Here is a 24050-nt window from a genome sequence, read left to right as displayed (position 1 = left end):
TTATTTAGGGAGGTGGGGGTCAATTTTTCGACAATAGGACTGTTTCATTTATGGCTGCTGTGGCATCAACAAATTTTAGAAGCTATGGAGGGTGAAAAACTGGTCTCTTGACCCACCAAAGTTGCCTTCCTCTGAACTATAATGCCTTGGGCTCTTGTTATCTGCCTTTGACTCCTACTTATGGCGACCCTGTCATTTATTCAAATTTACTATTGTTTTCTTCTGAGATTGAATGAGTGTGACTTGCCATGGGTTTCCATGGCAAGGAATTGAATCATGTTCTTCCAGAGTTGTAATCAAACACACAAAGCACACAGGTTCCCCCCACCTCTGAAAATTATTGTTCAATAAAGGTCTTTTGTCAAGTTTACACAGAAAATATCCTGGTCAACCCCACAGATATCTTTATTTGCAGAACTATTAAGGTCAAGATTCAGAAAAGTAAAAAAAGATCACTGAGATGGTTATATCTAATTTCCATCCCACAGTACTGTCATTTTAATCTATATTTACATTAATTGAAACAAGTTGCTTAAAACAGCATGCAGGGACCCATCTCTCTTCTTTTAATGAAGTACACAAAGTGTCCATAACAGACTAAGCCTGACTGTGTGTGTGTGTGTGTGTTCCTAGTTTACCACAGGGTAAGAAAATACACCTTTTGCTTGAGTGCTTCATTATCCAATTTAATCTTACCAGACACCTCTTATCTAGGAAAACTGTGAGCCCTTTATTTAAGAATACAGAAGGTCTTCGCTTTTTAATACATAATCATTTACAATAATGATGATTTCACATATTACTATTAATTATCCTTTCTGAAGCACCTTTCTACCCACAACAAAAATGACAAGACAGTTACAACTGGTATGTATTAAATCAATGCACAGAAACAATGTGCAGGTTCACAGTTTGGGCGTGATCCTGGACTCATAGCTGAGCCTGGAACCCCAGGTCTCAGCAGTGGCCAGGGGAGCTTTCGCACAATTAAAACTTGTGCGCCAACTGCGCCCATATCTTGAGAGGTCTGACTTGACCATGGTGGTCCACACTCCATGGTTATGGAGATTTGGCTGTAGTTATATCATAGTCTTATTAACCCTACAATTTTGATTCCCCCCAAAAAGCATTGGAAAGTGAACCTTCCCAAGAACTTCCCAAGCTCTGATCTTAGATAACATCCCATTACACTTTGTGTGTCTTCCTCCCAGGTAAGCCCATATGGGATAGTGGCCTCAAAATACTGCTCTAGACTCCAGTCCCCAATAACCTGTGTAAAACTCGACAGAGCAACTTGCAACCCAAATTGATCCCGGATCCAGATGCTCCCTCCGAATTCTGGATGTCTTCTCCAACATTAATGTTTTAATTTATAAATTGTTGATTTTTTTGTGTTTTATTTATATTTTTATTATTTGTGTATAGCTTTAAATTTGTATTCACTGTTGTTGGCTGTCATAAGTTCCATTGTCAGGAGAAAGGTGGGATATGAATGAATACAACAACAACAATAATAATACTCCTGACCTCACAATCATGTTAAAAAACAAAATATGGATCGTTGATGTTGCAATCCCAGGCGACAGCAGGATTGAAGAGAAACAACTGGAAAAGCTGACACGATACAAGGATTTCAAGATTGAACTGCAAAGACTCTAAGGTGGTCCCAGTGGTGATCAGCACACTGGGTACAGTGCCTAAAGACCTTGGCCTGCACTTAAATACAATCGACGCTGACAAAATTACCATCTGCCAGCTGCAAAAGGCCACCTTACTGGGATCTGCACGTATTATTCGCTGATACATCACAAAGTTCTAGACACTTGGGAAGTGTCCAAGGTGTGATCCAATACAAAAGCCAGCAGAATGATCTTGTTTGCTGTTGACTCACCTTGTTGTGTTTCAAATAATAATAAAAATAATAATTAAAAGTAATTATTATCACTATGATTATTAACATTATTTCCTCCTCAGTCGCAGTGCCTCCAACTCCTCCAGCCATGTTTTCATTGACAAATTGTTAAAATGTTTTTTTTAACAAACATTCGGTGATTCATATTTATTTATCACGTCAGAAGTGAATTGAAGGTACAGTTGTGATGTATTTTAAAACACAAACAAAGTTAAATACTAGTCCTTATACTAAATGTCTTTTGACCAGTAGCTGGCCACTTGGAGTGACTCTAGTGTTGCTATAAGAAGGTCTCCCATTGTGCATGTGGCAGGACTCAGACTGCATTGTAGTAGGTGGTCTGTGGTTTGCTCTTCTCCACACTTGCATGTTGGACTCCACTTTGTAGCCCCATTTCTTAAGGTTGACTCTGCATCTCGTGGTGCCAGAGTGTAGGCTGTTCAGTACCTTCTAAGTCACCCAGTCTTCTGTGTGCCCAGGGGGGAGTCTCTCATCTGGGTTTCAGCCTCTCACTTTTAGACTCTCGCTTGTTGAGGTATTCCTGAGAGAATCTCTGTAGATCTTATGAAGCTATTTCTTGATTTAAGGCATTGGCACGTTGGCTGATATCCAAACAGAGGATGGGCAAGAGATGTCACTACCTTGGTCCTTTCATTATTGGCTGCTATTTCCTGGCAGATGTCAGGTTGTGCAATACTGGCTAAACAGTAGAATTTCTCCAGTGGTGTGGGGCATAGATATCCTGCGATAACGTGGCATATCTCATTAAGAGCCATATCCACTATTTTAATATGGTGAGATGTGTTCCACACTGGGCATGCATATTCAGCAGCTGTTGAGCTTGCTGACTGAAAAGTTGCAGGTTCGAATCCGAGGAGCAGTGTGAGCTCCCGCTGTTAGCCCCAGCTTCTGCCAACCTAGCAGTTTGAAAACATGCAAATGTGAGTAGATTGATAGGTACCACTCCAGTAGGAATGGCGCTCCATGCAGTCATGCCAGCCACATGACCTTGGAGGTGTCTACGGACAACGCTGGCTCTTCCGTTTAGAAAAGGAGATGAGCACCAAACCCCAGAGTCGGACACAACTGGACTTAATGTCAGGGGAAAACCTTTACCTTTACAATTTAATATATAGTACTGAATATTATAATATAATAGCACTGAATATTATAATATAATAGTACTGAATGTTAACTGGGAATTAGAGGGAGAAAACATGGAGGCAGTGACAGACTTTGTATTTCTAGGTGCAAAGATTACTGCAGATGCAGACTGTGGCCAGGAAATCAGGAGACGCTTACTTCTTGGGAGGAGAGCAATGTCCAGTCTCGATAAAATAGTGAAGAGTAGAGACATCACACTGGCAACGAAGATCTGCATAGTAAAAGCAATGGTATTCCTCGTAGTCACCTATGGATGTGAGAGTTGGACTATAGGGAAGGCTGAGCAAAGGAAGATAGATGCTTTTGAACTGTGGTGCAGGAGGAAAGTGCTGAGAATGCCTTGGACTGTGAGAAGATCCAACCAGTCCATACTTTAAGAAATAAAGCCCAACTGCTCATTGGAGGGAAGGATAGTAGAGGCAAAAATGAAGTACTTTGGCCACATCATGAGGAGACAGGAAAGCTTAGAGAAGACAATGATGCTAGGGAAAATGGAAGGAAAAAGGAAGAGGGGCCGACCAAGGGCACGATGGATGGATGGCATCCTTGAAGTGACTGGATTAACCTTGAAGGAGCTGTGTATGGTGACGGCCAACAGGGAGCTCTGGCATGGGCTGGTCCATGAGCTCACAAAGAGTTGGAAACGACTGAATGAATGAACAACAAGTGAATATTAAAGTAATATTAATATATATTATTAAAATAATATTAATAAATATTACTTTATTACTATATTAATAAATCATCTTAAAATACTATTTATTACTCTTATTTGACATAATACTACTAAATATTATTAATAAATGATTTCCAAAATAATATTAATAAACAATATTCAAAATAATATTCTTACATATTATTTAAAGTAATAGTACTAAGTATTATTAGGAGCTCCCGGTGGTGCAGTGGGTTAAACCCCTGCGCCGGCAGGATTGATGGCCAATTCTCTCACACCAGAAGCAACTTGCAGTTTCTCCAGTCGCTCCTGACACTACAAAAAAGAAAAACTAAGTATTATTTAAAATCACATTAATAAATATCATTTTAAATTATGATCGTTATTGCTATTACTAAAATAAATCATGAAGAAGAACCAGGAAAATAAGGCTCTGACTGAAAATAGAAGGTCAGCTGCTGTCCTCTCCTTTTTGCCTTGTCTTTTGCTCCTGTTGCATTTTGAAATGGTCATATGACTGGTCAAATAAATAAATATTATTATTATTACTCATGAGTATGAACCCTATTGTTAAGATCCATAATCCCGCTCTTCCTTCCCCGCCTGTCCAAGGGGTCCCTCCCTCCCTCCCCTGTCTCCCAGACCAGCCCTCCTTCCTTGACTGGGCAACAGCCCCAGCTGGGACCCGGCTCCATCCCAAGGCAAGGCAGGCAAGCCGCGCGCCCACGCCTTGGGGCATCTTTGCAGAGCCAGGGAATCGCCGGGGTCTGGAAGAGGAGGAGGAGGAGGAGGGAGAGGGGCGGGAGGGAGAGGGCGGGGAGGGAGCATAAAAGCGGTCCCTCCGCCCCTCTTTCTGTCCCGGGCGGGCCATGCGTGGATCCCGGCGGCGAGGCTTCCGATCAACCCCGCGCCTTCCTTGCCGGCCGGAGCCAATCCTCCTTCGAGAGGTGGGCGGCAGTAGCGAGCCGGAGGCACTCCAAACTTCCAGCATCGCCGGGGCAAAAAGCAGGAGCAAAGCAGGAGCATGCACGGCGGAGGCAAGGGCGCCCACGCGGGAGGCTTTCCACGCTCCCTTCCCTGCCATGAGGCCTCGGCATCCCAGGTGAGACAGGGGGCAACGCGGGGTGGTGGAGAAAGGCAGCATCCTTCGCCACGGTGGGGTTTTGCCATTTCAGAAGGGCATCATGAGTCTCCGGCTTGCAGCTCTCCATCCATCCGAAGTGGAGGAGATGGAGAGAGGTCTCTCTCCCCTTTTGCTCTCTGTTTTTGCCCTGCTCTTCATCCTCTCTGCTTCTCCTTAAGAGGGGCAAGGAAGGGGTATGATTAGGGTGGGCAGCGTGGAAGGAGAGTCCTCCTTCCAGCCTTGAGGAGTTTCTAGAAAGGAGAAAGAAAATATGTAATTTTGAACCACCACTCAAAATTAGGAATTGTGGAAGTTGCAGTCCAAAACACCTGGAGGGCCGAAGTTTGCCCATGCCTAGGGTTATTGGTCTGTGGCACAGTTTGGGGAACAAGTTCCCTACCACAAGTAGTGCTTCACCATGGTTCCCACCAGCTCCTGCCCCTTTGGACAAGAGTAAGGCAGGAGGAGTGCTGTAATCCAGCACATTCTGGAAGACTATGGGTTATACTTGCCTGCTCTGAAGAAGAAGGTCCTATTCTGGGCAGTTGTTGTCCTTCCACACTGTCAACAACTGCCCAGGATAGGACCTTCCTCTTCAGAGCAGGCAAAGAGAAGCCATAGTCTCCCAGACTGTGCTGGACTACAGCACCCCTCATGCCTTACTCTTGTCCTAATGGGCAGGAGCTGGTGGGGACTATGGTCAGGCACCACTTGTGGAGGGGAACTGAGGGGTGCTGTAATCCAGCACATTCTGGAAGACTATGGGTTATATTTGCCTGCTCTGAAGAAGAAGGTCCTATTCTGGGCAGTTGTTGACCTTCCCCCTGTCAACAACTGCCCAGAGCAGGCAAAGAGAAGCCATAGTCTTCCAGACTGTGCTGGACTACAGCACCCCTCATGCCTTACTCTTGTCCAAATGGGCAGGAGCTGGTGGGAACCATGGTCAGGCACCACTTGTGGAGGAGAACTGGTTCCCCAGACTGTGCCACAGTCCCATAACATGGGTTACCCAAGGCATTGGCAAACTTTGGCCCTCCGGTAGGCTGTTAGGAATTGTGGGAGTTGAAGTCCAAAACACCTGGAGGACCAAAGTTTGCCTATTCCTGGATTACCCTATGTGCTAATTGAAAAGTTGCAGGTTCGAAACTGGGAAGAGGTGTGAGCTCCCGCTGTTAGCCCCACCTTCTGCCAACCTAGCAGTTTGAAAACATGCAAATGTGTGTAGATCAATAGGTACTGCTCTGTTGGGAAGGTAACACTGCTCCATGCAGTCATGCCAGCCACATGAACTTGGAGGTGTCTACGGACAATGCAGGCTCATCAGCTTAGAAATGGAGATGAGCACCAGCCCCCAGAATCAAACACGACTGGATTTAATGTCAGAGGAAACCCTTTACCTTTACTATTGAATATAATAGTACTGAATATTAAAGAAACATTAAAATACTATTTATTAATCTTATTTAATATAATAGTACTACATATTATTAAAGTAATATTAATAAATAATATTCAAACTAATATTAATAAATAAGAGTTGAAGTCCAAAACACCTTGAGGGCTGAATTTGCCTATGCCTGGGTTACCCTATGTGCTGATGTTTAAGTCTAGAAATGCCAGTGAAAACAAATCCAGTTTAACAGTGAAAGTGTTGTACCTTTCCTTGCATCCAAGAGAGGAGCCATTCCTTTTTCTGACTAGAGTGGCAAAAGGAAAGAACTTAGTCTGTCCTAGATGAACCTAAAAGCAGCACCAACCTTCCTGGTTCTTTCTGCTGTAGCACCACTTTTGGCCATTTCGAATGCCTGGGCAAGGAAATGGCAGTGGCTTGGGATGGTTGGTCCCTTCAGTTAACATTGATGCTTCGGTCAGCATGGTCTAGAGATCCAGGGAAGTCATGCTACCCCTCTATTCTAACTTGGCCAGACCACAGCTGCAATACTGTGTCCAATTCTGGGCACCCAAATGAAGGGAGATGTTGACAAGCTGGAATGTGTCTAGAGGAGGGTGACTAAAATGATCAAGAGTCTGCCTATGAGCAGCAGCTTAAAGAGGTGGGCATGTTTAGCCTGCAGAAGAGAAGGCTGAGAGGAGACATGATGACCAAGTATAAATATGTGAGGGGAAGTCAGGGAGGAGGGTGCAAGCTTGTTTTCTGCTGCCTTGGAGACTAGGAAACGGAACAATAGCTTCAAATTACAGGAAAGGAGATTCTACCTGAACATTAGGAAGAACTTCCTGACTGTGAGAGCTGTTCTGCAGTGGAACTCTCTGCCCCAGAGTTTGATGGAGGCTCCTTCTTTAGAGGCTTTTAAACAGAGGCTGGATAGCCATCTGTCAGGGATGCTTTGAATGCGATTTTCCTGCTTCTTGACAGGAGGTTGGACTGAATGGCCCATGAGGTCTCTTCCACCTCTATGATTTTATGATTCCTCTCTGCGTGGAATCACCCTCAACTTATCCATAGGTTATATCATGATCTGTAATTTTGCTCCCAAATTCTGCTTTCAACTTACACCTGGGTATATACTATCGATACAGAAACTCAGCTGCCTATGGTGGCATGTCCTACTTTCTCTTCAAATGGCTCGTGTTTTTAAGAGTTGTCCATCCAAAGAGTTGTCCATCCAAACTCTAAAATAAAGAACCCTAAAGAAGAAGAGCACAGACCCATGAATTTGCCTATCAAGAGCAGCTAGTATCAGACTGACACCCTGTCCCATCATTTTGAAATGTGTGCATAGCTTATGTACTGCTTAGAAATTGTACTGTTTTTTACCTCAATTGAAATTAAAGTGTAATTAATAATAATAATAATAATAATAATAATAATAATAATATTTTTTATTTATAACCTGCCCTCTCCACAAAGGGACTCAGGTGGGTTTACAGAAATAACAAAAATGGTGAACATTCAATGCCAGAAAACGTAAACAACAGTCAAGGCAAAACATAAAATCAAATAACTCAGTATGACTTATAAACAAAGTAAAAGGTGAAACTAAATAAACATAATAAGTACAAGGAATCAGACCATTAAAATACTATACATTAAAAGCACAATATAATATATTGCAACATAACATAATGTGCAAGTACTACATGCATATAGCAATGATTTGCAAATTGGCATCTGTATACATAAATCAGCACATGCGCATTTGGATATAAATGTTTTAAATAAATAAATAAATAAATTTGCATCGATACATGCATTTGCATGCACTTATAAATACATGAGTATATTTGTATTTGCACATTCATTTGCATCTGTACATATACATCAACACTTACACATTTTAAGAACCACTTTGTCGTCTTCTGTCCATTTCAGGGGGCACAGATGCATGTACAGATGCAAATGGGCATACATATGCACATTTTTAAATAGTTGCTATTTGCATGTACTGGCACTTAATTTCTAAGAGCGAAGAAAAGATGGAAAGTGCAGGTGAAAAAAAATGAGGGGGGAAGTAATACTGATAGGAAGCAGATTGCATGTACTGTATATATAAAAATCAAAAAGTAGTGACAAAGCAAAGAATGGAATCTCTAGTGTCCAGCAGCAAAACTATAGGAGGAAGAAGGCAATGAGTCTTAAGAGATATATATTTTCATTGCGATCTGGTTTGAGAGCACATCACATATAATTCGGTAGGATCTAAGTTGAAATGTGTAAGGTTGCCCTATTAAGTTGATCTAGTGTTAAGATATGTTTTAAATGGAAATGAATTTTGGATGAAGGCAAATCTCAAGACAAAACTTTGTGAATCAGGTAGATAATTAGGAAGCGGCATATTGCCAGCAGCTTACTGTTGGGAGAAGGTGGAGTATTCAAGCTTCATAGCAGAGCATCCATGCTTTCTCTTTATAGAAGAGAGAAACAGAGGAATTCTACTTGGGAACTGTGAGGCTCAGCTTTGATAAAGCAACTTGTACAAGACTGTAAACTGGAGTGATAGTAAATTTTGTGTGTGTGTGTGTGTGTCAGGAGCAACTTGAGAAACTGCAAGTCACCTCTGGTGTGAGAAAATTGGCTGTCTGCAAGGACATGCCCAGGGGCTGCCCGGATGTTTTTGATTTTTTTACCATCCTTGTGGGAGGCTTCTCTCATGTCCCCGCATGGAGAGTCGGAGGTGACAGAGGGAGTTCATCTGCGGTCTCCCTGGATTCGAACCTGCAACCTGTTGGTCTTCAATTCTGCTGGCACAAGGGTTTAACCCATTGCACCATCAGGGATTCCTAGTAATATAATAATAATAATAATAATAATAATAATAATAATAACTGAAGGGACTTGGGGAGGCTTACATAAAGCACAAAGTGCCAACATAGCAGAACATGAAATAAAACACAATTTAAAAAACAATTGAATAAAACATATAAACATGTCAACAGCAACATAAAAGTCAGAATAAAACCACACTCATTGGTCAATGGCAGTTGCTAATGTAAACATTGCCAGGCTGTAATCATGGAGCAAGAGAGTGAGAATAAGTGCAGAGCTGTAACCATAGGACAAGGGCATGGAATAAAGTGCAATGCTGCATAACAAGTGTGTAGATCAACTAGGGACTAGGTGTTCTCAAAAGCTTGTTTGAATAGCCAAGTCTTCAGGTCTCTATGGAAAGAGGATAGTGTGAGGGCTTGCCTAATCTCCCTGAGGAGGGCATTCAATAGCCAGGGGGACATTACCAAGAAGACCCTTTCCCTCCTCCCCACCAACCGCACTTGACACTGTGTCAGGACCAAAAGGAGTGTCTCCTCGGCGGACTTTAGAGCAGTGTTTCTCAGCCTGGGAATCAGGACCCCTTGGAGGGTTGTGAGAGGGGTGTCAGAGGGGTCACCAAAGACCATCAGAAAACACAGCATTTTCTGTTGGTCATGGGGGTTTTGTGTGGGAAGTCTGTCCCAATTCTATCTTTGGTGGGGTTCAGAATGCTCTTTGATTGTAGGTCAAACTATAAAATCCAACAACTACAACTCCCAAATGTCAAGGTCTATTTTTCCAAACTCCACCAGTGTTCACATTTGAGCATATTGAATATCCGTGCCAAGTTTGGTCCAAATCCATCATTGTTTGAGTCCATAGTGCTCTCTGGATATAGGTGAACTACAATTCCAAAAATCAAGGTCAATGTGCACCAAATCCTTCCACTATTTTCTGTTGGTCTTGGGAGTTCTGTGTGCCAAGCTTGGTTCAATTCCATTGTTGGTAGAGTTCAGAATGCTCTTTGATTGTAGGTGAACTATAAATCCCAGCAACTACAATCTCAAATAAAAAAATCAATCCCCCCCCCAACCCCACCAATTTGGCTGGGGTCACCACAACATGAGAAACTGCATTAAGGCTTGCAGCATTAGGAAGATTGAGAACCACCGCTTTAGAGCGCTCACCAGTTCATTGGGGAGGGGGGAATGAGTTCATGACCTACACTTTGAATTGGGACCAGAAACTTATCAGGAGTCAATGGAGCTGCTTTAGTAGGGACATCATGTTCTCCTACTAGTTTACAATAAATCGGATGCTGTACTATGTTACAATAAAATTAAATAAAGGCAGATATTATTTACCGACAGGTTTGGCTCATTAATTTCTGAATGAACTCATGCCTTACAATTTGTCCTGATGCATGTTGGAGTAATCCCATTTATCTTGAAACTCTGCATTATGTGGATAAAAATCAGGGTGTAAAACTTTATACAAAATGAAAATATGGGTAGGGAGTGTTGGGACTCTGAATGTTTACATTCCTTTAATTACTGACATCAAAGCTGTCCAGAAAAAAAATCTACAATAAACACAACTCTCTGAAACTGTCTATATTACATAGCTCTCTCAAATCCTCCCCCTTTTTGTTCTCATTTGCTAATATGTGTTGTCACCCAGCATGTACTTATTTTAGTAACATGGGGCTGCCAGCTTTAATTGATTCTGCCAGGTAGGAGATTTTATGAACAATGCAGTGCCAAATAAATATATATTGCTTGAAAATAAAATTTCCTGGATTTCAGTCGACTTTGCTTTCAAGCAACTGAATACTTGAGTTCCATCTTAGAGTTTTAGTTGCAGATTAAGATTTGTCCCTCCATTAACTGGAGGGCTAAGACTGAAAAACACAGTTGTTGGGTGACCAACACAGATCTATTTTCACCTTCCTGTACCAGAGTTAATGGAGAACCATTAACCAAGTTGTCTTCTGGTTTTTATCCAATACTAAGAAATATTTTGGATGTGAGGATGAAACAGTGGTGCATTTTCTTCTGGCAATAAGAATGGCAGCCTAAAATACTCAGATGCCAATATTTTAGCCATGTCTGGATCTCCCATATAGTGAAATAGGGATATTTTAAAATGCTGATACTAAAATAATGGAGGAAACAGAATAAAATGGCTTTTTTATTAAGATTTAGGTCTTTTTATACCAGTTGTTCCCAACCTGTGGTCTGTGGACCACCAGTGGCCTGCAAGAACTAAAATATGGTCCACAGCCTCACCGTTGCAATAAGAGCGACTGGTCTCTCAGAACTCTCTTATAGTGCTGATGCATATTAAATATGGTTTTCTGTGGGCAAGCAGATGGCGACTACTGGATGGCATATGTTCTGTATCGGAAAGTAGAGCTGATGTGATCTATCCAATGCAATTTTCTGAATCAGCCCCCCAAATAACCAAATCAAATCTAAATTTGACCAAAAATGATTCATAACCCTTTTAGTATGAGTCACCTCCAGCTGAGAAAGGTGGTATACAAATGTGGTAAATAAATAAATAAATGTTAGAAAGTGGTCCCTGGTCAAAGTGGTCCCTGGTTAAAAAAAAGTTATAAACCACTGTGTTATACCACTTTATAGATTTGAGTATGTGTACCTTGGAGAGAGGACTAAGATGTGATGCAATAGTTATGTTTAAATATCTAAAGGGATGTCATATAGAGAATGGAGTGGACTGGTTTTCTTCACCTCCAAAGAGACACAAACTAGTGGATTCAAGTTATAAAAGAAAAAAATACACCTAAACATTTGGAAGAACTTCTTGAATGTCAAAAACAGATTGAGGGCAGAATGGATTGCTCTTTGGAGGTCTTTCACCAGAGTTAGAATTGATATCTTTCAAGGATGCTAAAGGTGTATTCCTGGCAGGATGTTGGACTAGCCAGCCTTTGTGGTTCCTTCCAGCTATAAGAGCCTATGATTACAACTGTAAGGAACTTCATTCAGAGAGGTTTAAGCAACATGCATGCATTGATGATAACAGACCTTAGTAGAATAACAGTAGTAAGATGTTCATGCTGGAAGAGAAAAATATTTCAGATTCTCAGCACCTCAGCATCAGTTTTCTCAGTGACTGGGCAAACTGGACACCTGGGGTATTTTCCTTTGAGATATTCATATAAAAATAGTATTTACATCAGTTAGATTTTAAGAATTTGAGAGCCCCCCCCCCCTTTTAACACGTTAAAACATGTGTATTATCATTTGCAAGTGTCTATTAGTAATCATTTACAAGATATTGCAATCTGTAGTGTTTCTGTTGGGAATTCCAACTCTCAATTCCCATCCATTATCACTAGTTTTCTATATTTTCTTTCCAGACAGTATTGTTTTTTTAACCATGCTTATTCATCACCGCACTGCTTACTTGTTGTCCGCTCCCATTCCTTACACACCTCTCTCGCTCTCTCTCTATTTTACTTCTGCAAATCTCAGTCTTTCTTGCCCATTGAGTAATGCATGACCCTTTTACTCTTTTGGATATGTCTAAGGGAGTGCTCAAAGTCTTAAAGATTGTTCTTGTTCTTATTAGTTGTAGTTCTGTGCTGTCTTTCCTTTGGTGAGCTAATGGGGATGTGCATGGCTCTCTCTCATAATCCTGTGGAATTTACTAATCTGAGAGAGAGTTATTGAACCAAGTTCACTCAATGAATTTCATAACTTTCTTCGGACTACTCTTTAGATCTTTCCCAACTCTTTCACTGCTACACCACACTACCTATCTGGTACCTAGAATGTGATCATAAGTAAGCTTAGAAAAATCAATCAATGCTTAAATTTGCCGCAATCAGAATAGCATGTTCAATAAGATTAACTTCATGAACCAGACAGCATTTCTAACTGTGGTGGATTCTTCCTCTATTTTTAGTTGGGTTCCACTTGTTTTACTTTTGTTTCAGTCTTCTATTAGTGTTGCACTTATTGGCCATGATCCGGAGCTTTGGAGAGTACCATTATTTTATTTTATTAATGTTTGTGGAACTCTGATTTTAGCAGTCCAAAGCAGTTGCTTCGACAAGTTCTGACCCAAACAGTAAACTCCATGGAGATTTCAAGGACATACATCAGGAGCCCCTGGTGGTGCAATGAGTTAAACCCTTGTGCTGGCAAGATCGCTGACTCAGAGGTCAGCAGTTCAGAGCGGGTTGAGCTCCCTCTGGCAGCTCCAGTTCCCCATGCAGGGACATGAGAGAAGCCTCCCACAAGGATGGTAAAATATCTGGATGTCCCCTGGGCAACATCCTTGCAGATGGCCAATTTTCTCACACCAGAAGTGACTTGCAGTTTCTCAAGTCGCTTCTGACATGAAAAAAACGACCAGTCTCTAATCTTCACCTGAGAGAGGAAGGAGGCTGATTTCCAGCCCTCTTTCATTTTCTTTCAAAGAGTGTTTGGTTCTCTTTTTTGGATTCCGCATCCTATGTCAGGAGATCCAAAAGCAGAAAAAAGTAATGTAAACCTCCAGTTCACCCAAACAGTTTCCATGTGCACACCACACTCATTGTTGGGACATATCTGTGGAATTGCAAAAATATTACAAGGTCAGCAGTTTTCTACTGATGTTACTGGTTTCCACTTTAAAAAAAATGAGAACTCCCATTTTTGAAAATTATCTGTTGTGGTGGTACACCCATCTATTTTACATGATTCATAGTTTTTCATGTTCCACAAACTTAAAGCCTTTGGTTGTGTGATGTGTGTGTGTGTGTGTGTGTGTGTGTGGTGTGCTTCATTATCCAACATATGTTTGCAGTATTTCCCTTGGTGCCTCTTCAAGTTCTGAACCCATTTTGACATTTCTTGTTTCATATGTAATAAAAGCAAAATGGTACTCATTGTAAAATTATGAGTACCATTTTGCTACACGAGAGATTAATTCAACTCTCTAATAGTTACTGCAATCCATAGTTTCTTCTTTTGGGGGAACTGGGCTGTATATTGAATGTTTCCAACTTTTGGTCCATTGTTTTACTTTCCACATATGTTGGCAGATTTTAGTTAGAAATCGAATGGAATCTCTCTCTGTATTTTGAAACAGCACTATTGATATATTAACTATTCCTGGTGTTTTATTTCTCCCAAGTGCTTTGAAAGCAGCTTCACTTTTATTTCTAAAATTTCTTTGAATGCATTCATGATTCTGACCCTATGTATGTCACCTTTCCATTTCACCTATCCTTAACCGTTTCTGTAATGGCATGCTGGGAATCCCATGGATTTTAAGTAAGAGATCTTCTGATATAATAATAATCATCATCATCATCATCTTTATTTATATCCCACCCTATCTCTCCGAAAGGACTTAGGGCAGCTCACAAAATAAATAAATACAATAAATAACATATGCAAAATAAATAAGTCAATAAAAGAGAAAGCAAAATAGAGTAAAATAGACAGATTAAACAACATACAGTCAAAAACATTAGTTAAAACACAATGGCTATTGGATATATAATCCTTCTACTGAAATAACTTTGAATATGTTGTGCTGAACACTGGTAATATGTTTAAGTTATGCTAGTTAAAGTATGTATCATGTATAGTTAAAGTATGTATCATGTATTGCCCAGCCATTGGGGTGGACAATATATGAAACATGGGGCCTCCTCTCTCATAACTGGAGGTCATGGGCCATCTCCAGGGCCCTCTACTGATACAGAATATGTAACAATGTTGGTCAAAATCCAGCTTCCGAGATGTAGGTGTGATGATATAGCTTTGACCCATTTGCAATCGCATCCTCTTCCCACAATCCACGTGAACAGCCAGGCAGCTGCATCTACTGAAGAAGTCCTACAGTGCTGTTGAGGAGAGCACTGAAAGATACTGCATTCAGCCTTTTTTCACAGGCATTCCACAGCACAACAAGCAGTGGGGTCCTGTCACAAATGCTTGTAGTGCCATGGCTCACTGGCAGGAGGGGGCTTGACACGTCCTCCTTCAACATCTCACCCATTCATGCCTAGCTGTTAAGGTCGATTGGAGGCATTTGTAATCATTGCAATGGCATCACGTATCCAGAAACTTTTAAAACAAAGTTATATTTCTCAGGGATAGCTGCACCGTCAGGAGAGTTGGACTAGATGACCCTTCCAACTCATGATTCTCTGTGCCTCCAGGTGCTTCTGTCTCCTCCTAAAACCACCCCCTTTTGTGGTCAGCTTTGCCATGTGAGCAATAACAGACCTCTTTTGTGTGAAAGTAAGGGCACTTTCACACAGACATATGACCCAGAATATCAAGGCAGAATATCCCACAATATCTGCTTTGAACTGGGTTATCTGAGCCCACACTGCCATATATCCCAGTTCAAAGCAGATAATGTGGGATTTTATTCAGCTGTGTGGAAGGGGCCTAAGACATGTATATCTGCAGTGTCAGGGAGCAGGGGAGGTAGGATGCTATTTTCACCCCAATAAAGGAATATGTGGTGCATGTATCCTGTTTATACATCTAATGGCATTGCTGAGAGCTTCCAGTCTGCAAAACATGGAAAGTGGGTCCATGGAGGACCTGGCCTCTGTGCATGAAGAGTTTGTTCTAATATATAGCATACTTAGTCTAGCCTATTAGAATACCAGAAAAGAGGAGCAAACAAGCTCATCCTACTCTTCTCTTGATTTTTACACACACACGCATACAGAGAGGGGCGGGGGGTTCCTGTTAGTGTGATAGGCAGTACAAATTCAGCTTCATTAAAGGGGAGATGAGGAAAGATAACAAGATCTGGTTGGAACAATGGCAGCATCTTGTGCTTATCATCCGAAGGATATTGGGTGCAATGTTTGGGTAGAGGAGATGGGCAAAATGAAATATATCTGATTGAAGAGTGAGAGCCACTAGAGTAACATCATTATTGTACGTTACTAATAAATTATCCATAGCTGTCTAGCATAACATAATAGTATGTCAGCATAGATTATTTTCTGCTTTGAAATATCCTTTTTACTTCTTCTTCCCAGGATGCATGGATGAGCTACCTGTAATGATTCCTATTTGTTTGAAAATAACATTGCCTCAGAGCCCGAAACAAGTTTTTCCTCCAAGGGTAATAGCTGATAAATCTAATAAAAATCTGTAGGTGGATGTTGTTCATCGTCTTGCTCTAGTGTCTATTGCAAAACCAATCTGGACTCATAATGTGGTTTATAAAGATGCCACATCCAGTCTAAATACCATTCTGCCACTCCTACACTCTTTTGTTTGATCTTATTGATGAAGCTTTCTGTATCTCTAATATAAGGGATGCCTTGTGAAAATATTGTCAGTGAATTAATCGGCATATTTGCAAAGAGTGGCTAGAAATGAATTTGATCTTGACAGAACAATTGAATGAAAACCATAGTTTGCTGTTAGCTTATGACTTTGGCAAGTTTGGAAAGAAGCTAACAAGAATCAATGGGTTGGATCTCATTATAAACTAATAATTGTCTTTGGTTTAATTAATGTTCACATTACTCAGATAGGAATATATGGGCATTCATGGCATGTTATTTCATCCTTTTAAGTCAGTGTTGCCTATTCTATTCAGTTGCAATGCAGATGTAGGGGGACCTATTTCTTAACCACATTAGCCCACTGTTATAAAAGATGGCAGGTTTTTTTTTTTTAAAAAATGACTTGTTCTGAATGAAACTAACTCTGTAACTGAGACCCCTTACACACCGCTGAATAAAATCCCACAATATGTGCATTGAACTGGGATATATGGCAGTGTGGACTCAGATATCCCAGTTCAAAGCAGAAATTGTGGGATTTTCTGCCTTGGTATTCTGGATTATATGGCTGTGTGGAAGGGCCCTTAGTTATCATTTGTTGAATAGAAACAAACTGCAATCAATCCATTGTTGTTGACTTTTAAACTGCTTGTTCAAGCCATGTCTAAACTGTTATTGCTTTGTTTACCCCTGTGCCCACATCAAAGCAAGAGCAGGGATAGACCACAGAAGAGAAACAAATCAGGAAAGAAATGTGAAACACAAATGTGGTTATTTACCATGAGTTTGCATGGTAGACTATAGGTTATCATGATTTTCAGATATGCCCATTCACAGCCATGTTGTTTCTCTGTTCTCCTTGTAAATTTGAAGCTTGCAAAACAAACAGTAGCTAAAAGTGTGCAGTACCTTTCAATTCTGCAATTATGTTCTTGTTAGAGATATGTTTTTGATGATGAGATGATAGTGAATGGCTATTGTAGAAATTGTTAATTGTTTATTAATTGGGTAATGTGTTAAGTTGTTAACTGTTTTTATATTGTAACATTGAATTCTGCTGTTTCTTATTGCTGTGAACCGCTGTGAGTCGCCTTCGGGCTGAGAACAGCGGTATACAAGTAAGGTAAATAAATAAGTAAGTAAATAAATAAATAAATAAATGCCAGTTGTGTTATCTATTAAGCAGTTTTCAAAGAGACCAGGGCTCCACTATTTCAATAGTAGAGGCCTCGCATTAGTAGTGCATCTGGAAAACTCAATAGTGGTCAGCATAACACAGAGATTCACAGTGAAGTATCCTGGAAAAGCACTAGAGATCATTATGAGTAATGAGTAGCAGTTGCAACCAGGGATTCCTATTCATTGGCTACTCATTTTAGCCCAACTACTTATTGTGCCCATGGGTGTGAATTTACTTGATATTCCTGGCAATGTTCACCCACTAAAGAAAAATAATGTGGTTGGCAGGGCAATTCAGACTTATCCAAAAGAAGGACCTGCAAGCACTTCTATTTTTGACTGCAGCATTCCTGCTAGTTGGTGTTTTGACCAGTTATGAGTATTTGGCTAGCAGTACCAGTAGCTAAAGTAGAATGCATAGTATTTACCAGTACTCCATCATAATGCATTTAGGAATTTCTGTCCAGTAGGAGCAAAACAGTGCAAATAATTCCTTGCCCAGTGTCTTCTGTTTTGGGAAACATGCTGCTACCTTAACAGGTTAAATTGTTCTATAGTTTTAAAAGGAGCTTTAAAAGAGCAGAAGACCTGTAACTCTTGGTGTTTAGATGATATTAAAGATTCTTCTTATTGTTTGTATAGGAAAGGCTAGTGCAAGCATTATTTACATCAATTTAATAATATTGATTAGGGAGTTGGAGTAGGATCCAGACAACCTAGATCTTTTGAATTGGAAGTTATTACATGATATCCATCACTAACCTTAATGTAAGTATTTCATATATCCTTTGTTCTCCTTAGATGAAAAGCAGAATTGAAATGAAATAATGGCCAAGGTCCTGCATTAGCATATAGATATAGACATAGATCAAATAGTAATATGTTCCATTCCTATTCCACCCATTCACCATGTAAGCAATACGATCCTTATCTGACACAGTTGTTTCCATATTTTTGAAGCATAGGAGGATGAGCAAGAATTATCCCACATATTTTTATTTAGTGGAACATACTGCAAAACACTTTCAGAGACCTATGGAAGCCCTTAGAATAGTGGTTCTCAACCTGGGGTCCCCAGATGTTTTTGGCCTTCAATTCCCAGAAATCCTAACAGTTGGTAAACTGGCTGGGATTTCTGGAAGTTGTAGACAAAAACATCTGGGGACCCCAGGTTGCGAACAACTGCCTTAGAACAATGGTTCTCAACCTGTGGATCCGCAGGTGTTTTGGCCTACAACTCCCAGAAATCTCAGCCAGTTTTCCAGTTGTTAGGATTTCTGAGAGTTGAAGGCCAAAACATCTGGTGACCCACAGGCTGAGAACCACTGCCTTAGAACATCCCTGCGGATAACATCCTTGCAATGCATCAAGCTACAGGAGAAAATCTGGGCATGTTTCCAGACATCTTCCCACTCCATCCAGTAGTTCTGTTCCAATCATGGCATAACCAAATTCTCTTCAAAACCTACCCTGTAAGCAGTGCCTCCCCTTCCCATCAAGTTATATTCTCACAACTCAATCTGGGGAACAAGATCACTACAAAAACAAACTCGATCATTGCAATTTTGGGACAAAAAGCAGTGGTCTCACCACCATTGCTCACTAGTCTGAACCAGGATCATCTAACTGAGGCTGCTTCCACACAGCTGTATAAAATCCACATTGAATTGGATTATATGGCAATGTTGGCTCACATAATCCAGTTCGAAGCAGATATTGTGGATTTTCTGCCTTGATATTCTGGGATATAGTGCTGTGTGGAAGGGTCTTGGATTATATGGTTGTGTGGAAGGGTCCTGAAAGGTATGATGGAGCTTACAAACAGAAATATGTCCTCCTGGCAGTGCATATTTCTTTCCCATAGGACAACAGCTTCACGGGGTTCCATTCAGTATTTCATCTTCCAAAGGAAGAGGTTATGTATTGACTCCTCTTATACTTAGAATTATAGAATCATAGAGAAAGAAAAGGCCACAAGGGCTGTTGGGACCAAACCCATTCTGCCATGGAAGAACACGCAATCAAGTGTGATCTAACCTCTGTTTAAAAAACCCAAGAGAAGGAGACCATCATACTTCAAGCCAACATTTCCCACTTTTGAACAACTCTAACAGTCAGGAAGTTCTTCCATTCCTGAAGATTGAATCCATGGTTCCATGTCCATTTCTATAGAGCAGGGGTCCTCAAACTTTTTAAGCAGAGGATCAATTCATGGTCTCCAGACTGTTGGAGGCATGGAGGGCGGACTATAGCTTGGGAAAAAATGATTGAATTGCTATGCACAGTGTGCACATCTTATTTGTAGTGGGGGGAAATGAAAGAGCAATACAATATTTAAAATGAAGAAGAATGTTAACCATGGCTGAGGAAATAATCAAGTTAATTCAGATTGTTGTTGTTGTTGCTGCTGCTGCTGCTGCTGCTGTTGTGTGTCTTCAAGTCATTTCAAACTTAGGGTGGCCCTTAGTGTAAAGTTTAGGGTAGTGAGCAGATAAATGACCTTGGAGGGGCCACATCTGGGTTGCAGTTTTAATTTGGGGACCCCTGCTGTAGAGAGAACAAGCTTGCCACCTCCTCAATATACTTCATTACACTTGTTTTGTCATGATATGAACTGGTGAGAGCAGTGTGACCAAAGCTCTGGCAGCAAATCAAATTCAGCCTCAATGGTCACTATTATTTATTTTCTCCCATCATGCACCCATTTCTCTGTTAAAACTGGATTTTAAATTATAATTACAAAGTAAAGAAACAGAAAAGAATAAAAAAAGGAAAAATAAAGGAAAACACAGAAGACACAAACAGGGGCTCGTCCATCTTATAAACTGGCCATCTTTTCAAAATATATCTTCTTGAAGTTGACATTTATCAAATATACATTCATGCATAATTAAAACTGTGGGATTCTCTGACCACTGAACTATAGATAATGAATCATTATTTTGTCAGCAGATGTCTGTTTACAAAAATAAAAGCACCCAGGATCCAACACACATCAAGTTCTTCCTTGTACCATAAATTCCTGTGTAGTACATATTTGGCTCATGCAATCTGGGTAAACCTTGACCCGTTTCATGTCCTGGCTTTTAGTGGGAGCCCCGATCCATTTTTTGGAAGCCTCCCAAAAGCCTTCTCATCATCTTCTCAAGAGGAGAGGCACTCAGCTGCAGGCAGGCACACGCATGTTCTAGGCCTGCACACCACATGCACTTTCCAAGAGAAGGAGGCAATTTTACTGTAGAGGAAGGACTCGGCTGCAGGCAGGTGCACAAGCTTTCTGGGCCAGCATGCAATACATACACACTCTTTTCAAGACAAGGAGGCTGTTCACAAAAAGCAGATGAGGAGCTGGGATTGGCTCTTGCTTACTTTCGTGTTGAGCTAATTTTCATGCCGGGAGGGGGCTTCCTGTTACGTGCTCCCGAAGATAATGAAAGTAACAAAAGAATGGATGTACCAAAGGAAAATGGATTTGCGCACAACTCTTGTACATATAGAGGCAGTCCCCGAGTTACAAATATCCAACTTACAAAGAACTCATAGCTAAGAATGGGGTGAGACCACAGGAAATCTATCCCTCTGAAGGGAAATTCATTCCTGAAATCATGGGGAAAAGGTATCTCTACTGAATCTTTATCACCAATCCCTATGTTATCCAAAGTGTGTGTGTGTGTGTGTGTATAGGGCTGGGATAATGTCCCTGTTCTGACTTACATACAAATTCAACTTCAGGACAAACCTATAGAATCTATGTTGTTTGTAACTTGGATGCTACCTCTATACAAATTTATGACATTCCATGCTGTCATAACTTGGAGTTATGCCAGTCTTGTGGATTTAGTTTTAGTAATGTTCTCATCTATTTAACGTAACTCAAGAGTAAGCTTGCAGAGTAAATCCCTGAACAGATATCTCTCAAACATTGCACTGTTAGGATTATCGAGAGACAAGCATGGTAAGATAGACAAAGGGAAAATGGAAAAAAATGTTATTTTAAATTGCTAACAGGTTTTTAATAATGGCACAAAACAAATTGGCTATGCAGTTTAAAGAATGAATAGAAGATAATGTATGTTTCTTCCTCTGTTCATAGACATTTAAAGAGCAGTGAAGAATCTGCTTTCAGTTTTTAGTGTTTTGAAATCCCAGTATTTACAGTCTGTGTTTCCTCCTGAAATTCTTTCCTCTGCAGTTTAGCAAGATGTTCATGACTGATCATGAAAGATCTCTCTGATTTAAACATAAATGCACACACCATGTGATCATGTAATGTAGGGACTATATTACATAATATTGCTTGTTAAAGTTCATTTGTGAAATATTTTAAAATATTAAACCAAGGAAGGGTTTTGTACTCTACATCAATTTTTCATATTTGTTCCTTTGCCACCATGGGACCTTAGTTTTTTCACAGAATTTTGCAAGCAAATGCTTGGCAATGGCAGCATTATGAAAAAGCAAGTTGTCTGCCTTTGTCTCAAAATAACTCAAAATAGGGCTGTTTGGATGAGTGTTGAGCATATCTTTAGGTTTTCACAGGAAAATAGTAATCCCTGACCTGAACCAAAACTACACAGGCTAGAATTATGTTCTCAATTCTATGCAGCTTTCTTCTACAAGTTTTGTACAATGGATGTACCACATAATGCAGGATAGGATATTTCAAAACCACAAGTCGAATAGAAAATTTTATGGCAGCCACTTGGCTGTCACCATTTCCAAGTGTTCTCCAATTTGACAGCATCATTAGCCAAGCAACAACAACAAACATTGTTCTGAAATCTGTTTGAATTATAGCCATTTAATTAGACAAGATATATTTTGATTCACTGAACAGTTCTCTGTTTAAATTTTTTCAGTGTCCTCTTTTCTGATGTCTTGGAGAAATGTTTTAATTTCCACAGTAGTGCCACGGCTTGCACACACACAGAAGTGACATTTGACTCAAAAGAGCTATGACTCAGGCACTCTTTGAGAGTATTGTGATAAATCAAGACAGGCAAGCTGTGCGGCTTCACCTATCATGCGAGATTGCTGTACTGAACGTCTATCACAGTTGACATATAAACTGTTAAATAATTTACTTTTTGCACACACACACACACACAAAACACAACTCTGAAACAGCATCTGATTTTGGTTTCTTCCTACAACTGTCAGAAACAGTGACCACATTGCCAGTGGTTACTCATATTATGCAGTGCTTTAAAATATAACATTTTTGCATTGTAACTTCTAAAATTTCCCAGCTAGCACGTCTAGTACCCATGGTGGCTAGGGGACTTCAGGAGTTCTAATCCATTTTTTAATCTCAAATACTACATTATTAGCTATTAAAGACACCAAATATATTTGCAACCAGAGGAAAGATCTGTATTTGCTTTCTGTGCTTTTCTATTACTATTCTCGGGGGTGGGGGGGCAGCTACTTCATAAAAGTGATTTTAATGTTTATGTATGTGTATAGTCTAGTTATGTCCCGGCATTGAATGTTTGCAATTTATATGTTGTGCACAACTCTGAGTCCCCTTCGGCGTGAGAAGGGCGGAATATAAATGCTTTAAATACATAAAAAACTCCTGGCTGCCAGAACCCAATTGGCCACAGTCATCCAGAGGATCTTTTTGTTGGCATTTCACAACTGTGCAGCGACCTGCTGGAGGAGCTCCGACAACTAAGTGAGCTGTTGGTATTTAAAACCCACCTAAACACCTATTTCTTCTGGCAGGCCTACCCGGTCAGTTTTAGTCATGAATGTTAGACTTGTGTCTTGTGTCCATTTACATTTTAATAAGTGTTCTGTGTATTTTAGTATATGTATTTTGTAGAAATATGCTTTAATATGTGTATTTTATATAAATTATCTGTTTTTAGCTATGTTATAACCCACCTCGAACCACAAGGGGAGGCGGCTAAGAAATAAAATTATTATTATTGTTAGTATTATTATTATTCAAATATACCCACTTCTTTCCATGTTGTGGATCATGATGGGTCATGATGAAAAAGACAAGCAGTGCAGAAACAGCAATTTTTCATATTCTGTGATAGATGCATCACATTTTTACAAGGATGAACGACCAAGGATCTGGGATGCTTTGAACTCTGGAACATTTGACACATTTAGAATGAGCACAATCCATTTTATTGCTCAACGTACATTGCATAAGTCATGCTAATATCAGTGCTGCTTATTTCAAGGCTGCACAGATATTTAGGTTTATGATAGCATGTTATCCAAACTCTTTCTGCCTCTTCTAGCCCTGTGATCTAAAAATGTTCGTCAGCTGGTGAAGACCATGTGGTCACAAGGGACAAGAGGAAAGCACAATGCATTGCTGACCTTTTGTGCTCTCCCATGTAATCTCTATCTCTACATCAGAATATTAAGCTACTGTGATTTATGGCGTCTGACTATCCTTGTTGAATCCAGCCAGCAGAATGTCTTTGCTGAGCAACGTATTTTAAACAAGGAATTTGTGAAAGAGATCTGCTTTGCCTTTCA

At 40.3% G+C, this 24050-nt stretch overlaps 1 protein-coding gene across 1 annotated transcript in view; it reads left to right on the top strand.

The window, feature by feature from the left end:
* The first annotated feature begins 4569 nt into the window (after positions 1-4569).
* The window catches only part of AMIGO2 (adhesion molecule with Ig like domain 2), a 31526-nt gene continuing 12045 nt past the window's right edge, over positions 4570-24050 (top strand). Inside the window, exon 1 of the mRNA XM_060777554.2 lies at positions 4570-4854. The gene's annotated coding sequence lies outside the window, so the exon portion shown is untranslated. The remainder of the gene's footprint in view (positions 4855-24050) is intronic.

The sequence above is a fragment of the Anolis sagrei genome, chromosome 5 (assembly GCF_037176765.1).
Source record: "Anolis sagrei isolate rAnoSag1 chromosome 5, rAnoSag1.mat, whole genome shotgun sequence".
In the NCBI taxonomy this organism is placed as follows: domain Eukaryota; kingdom Metazoa; phylum Chordata; class Lepidosauria; order Squamata; family Dactyloidae; genus Anolis; species Anolis sagrei.
Note: the sequence above shows the minus strand (reverse complement) of the source record. Positions and strands in the feature narration are given on the sequence as shown.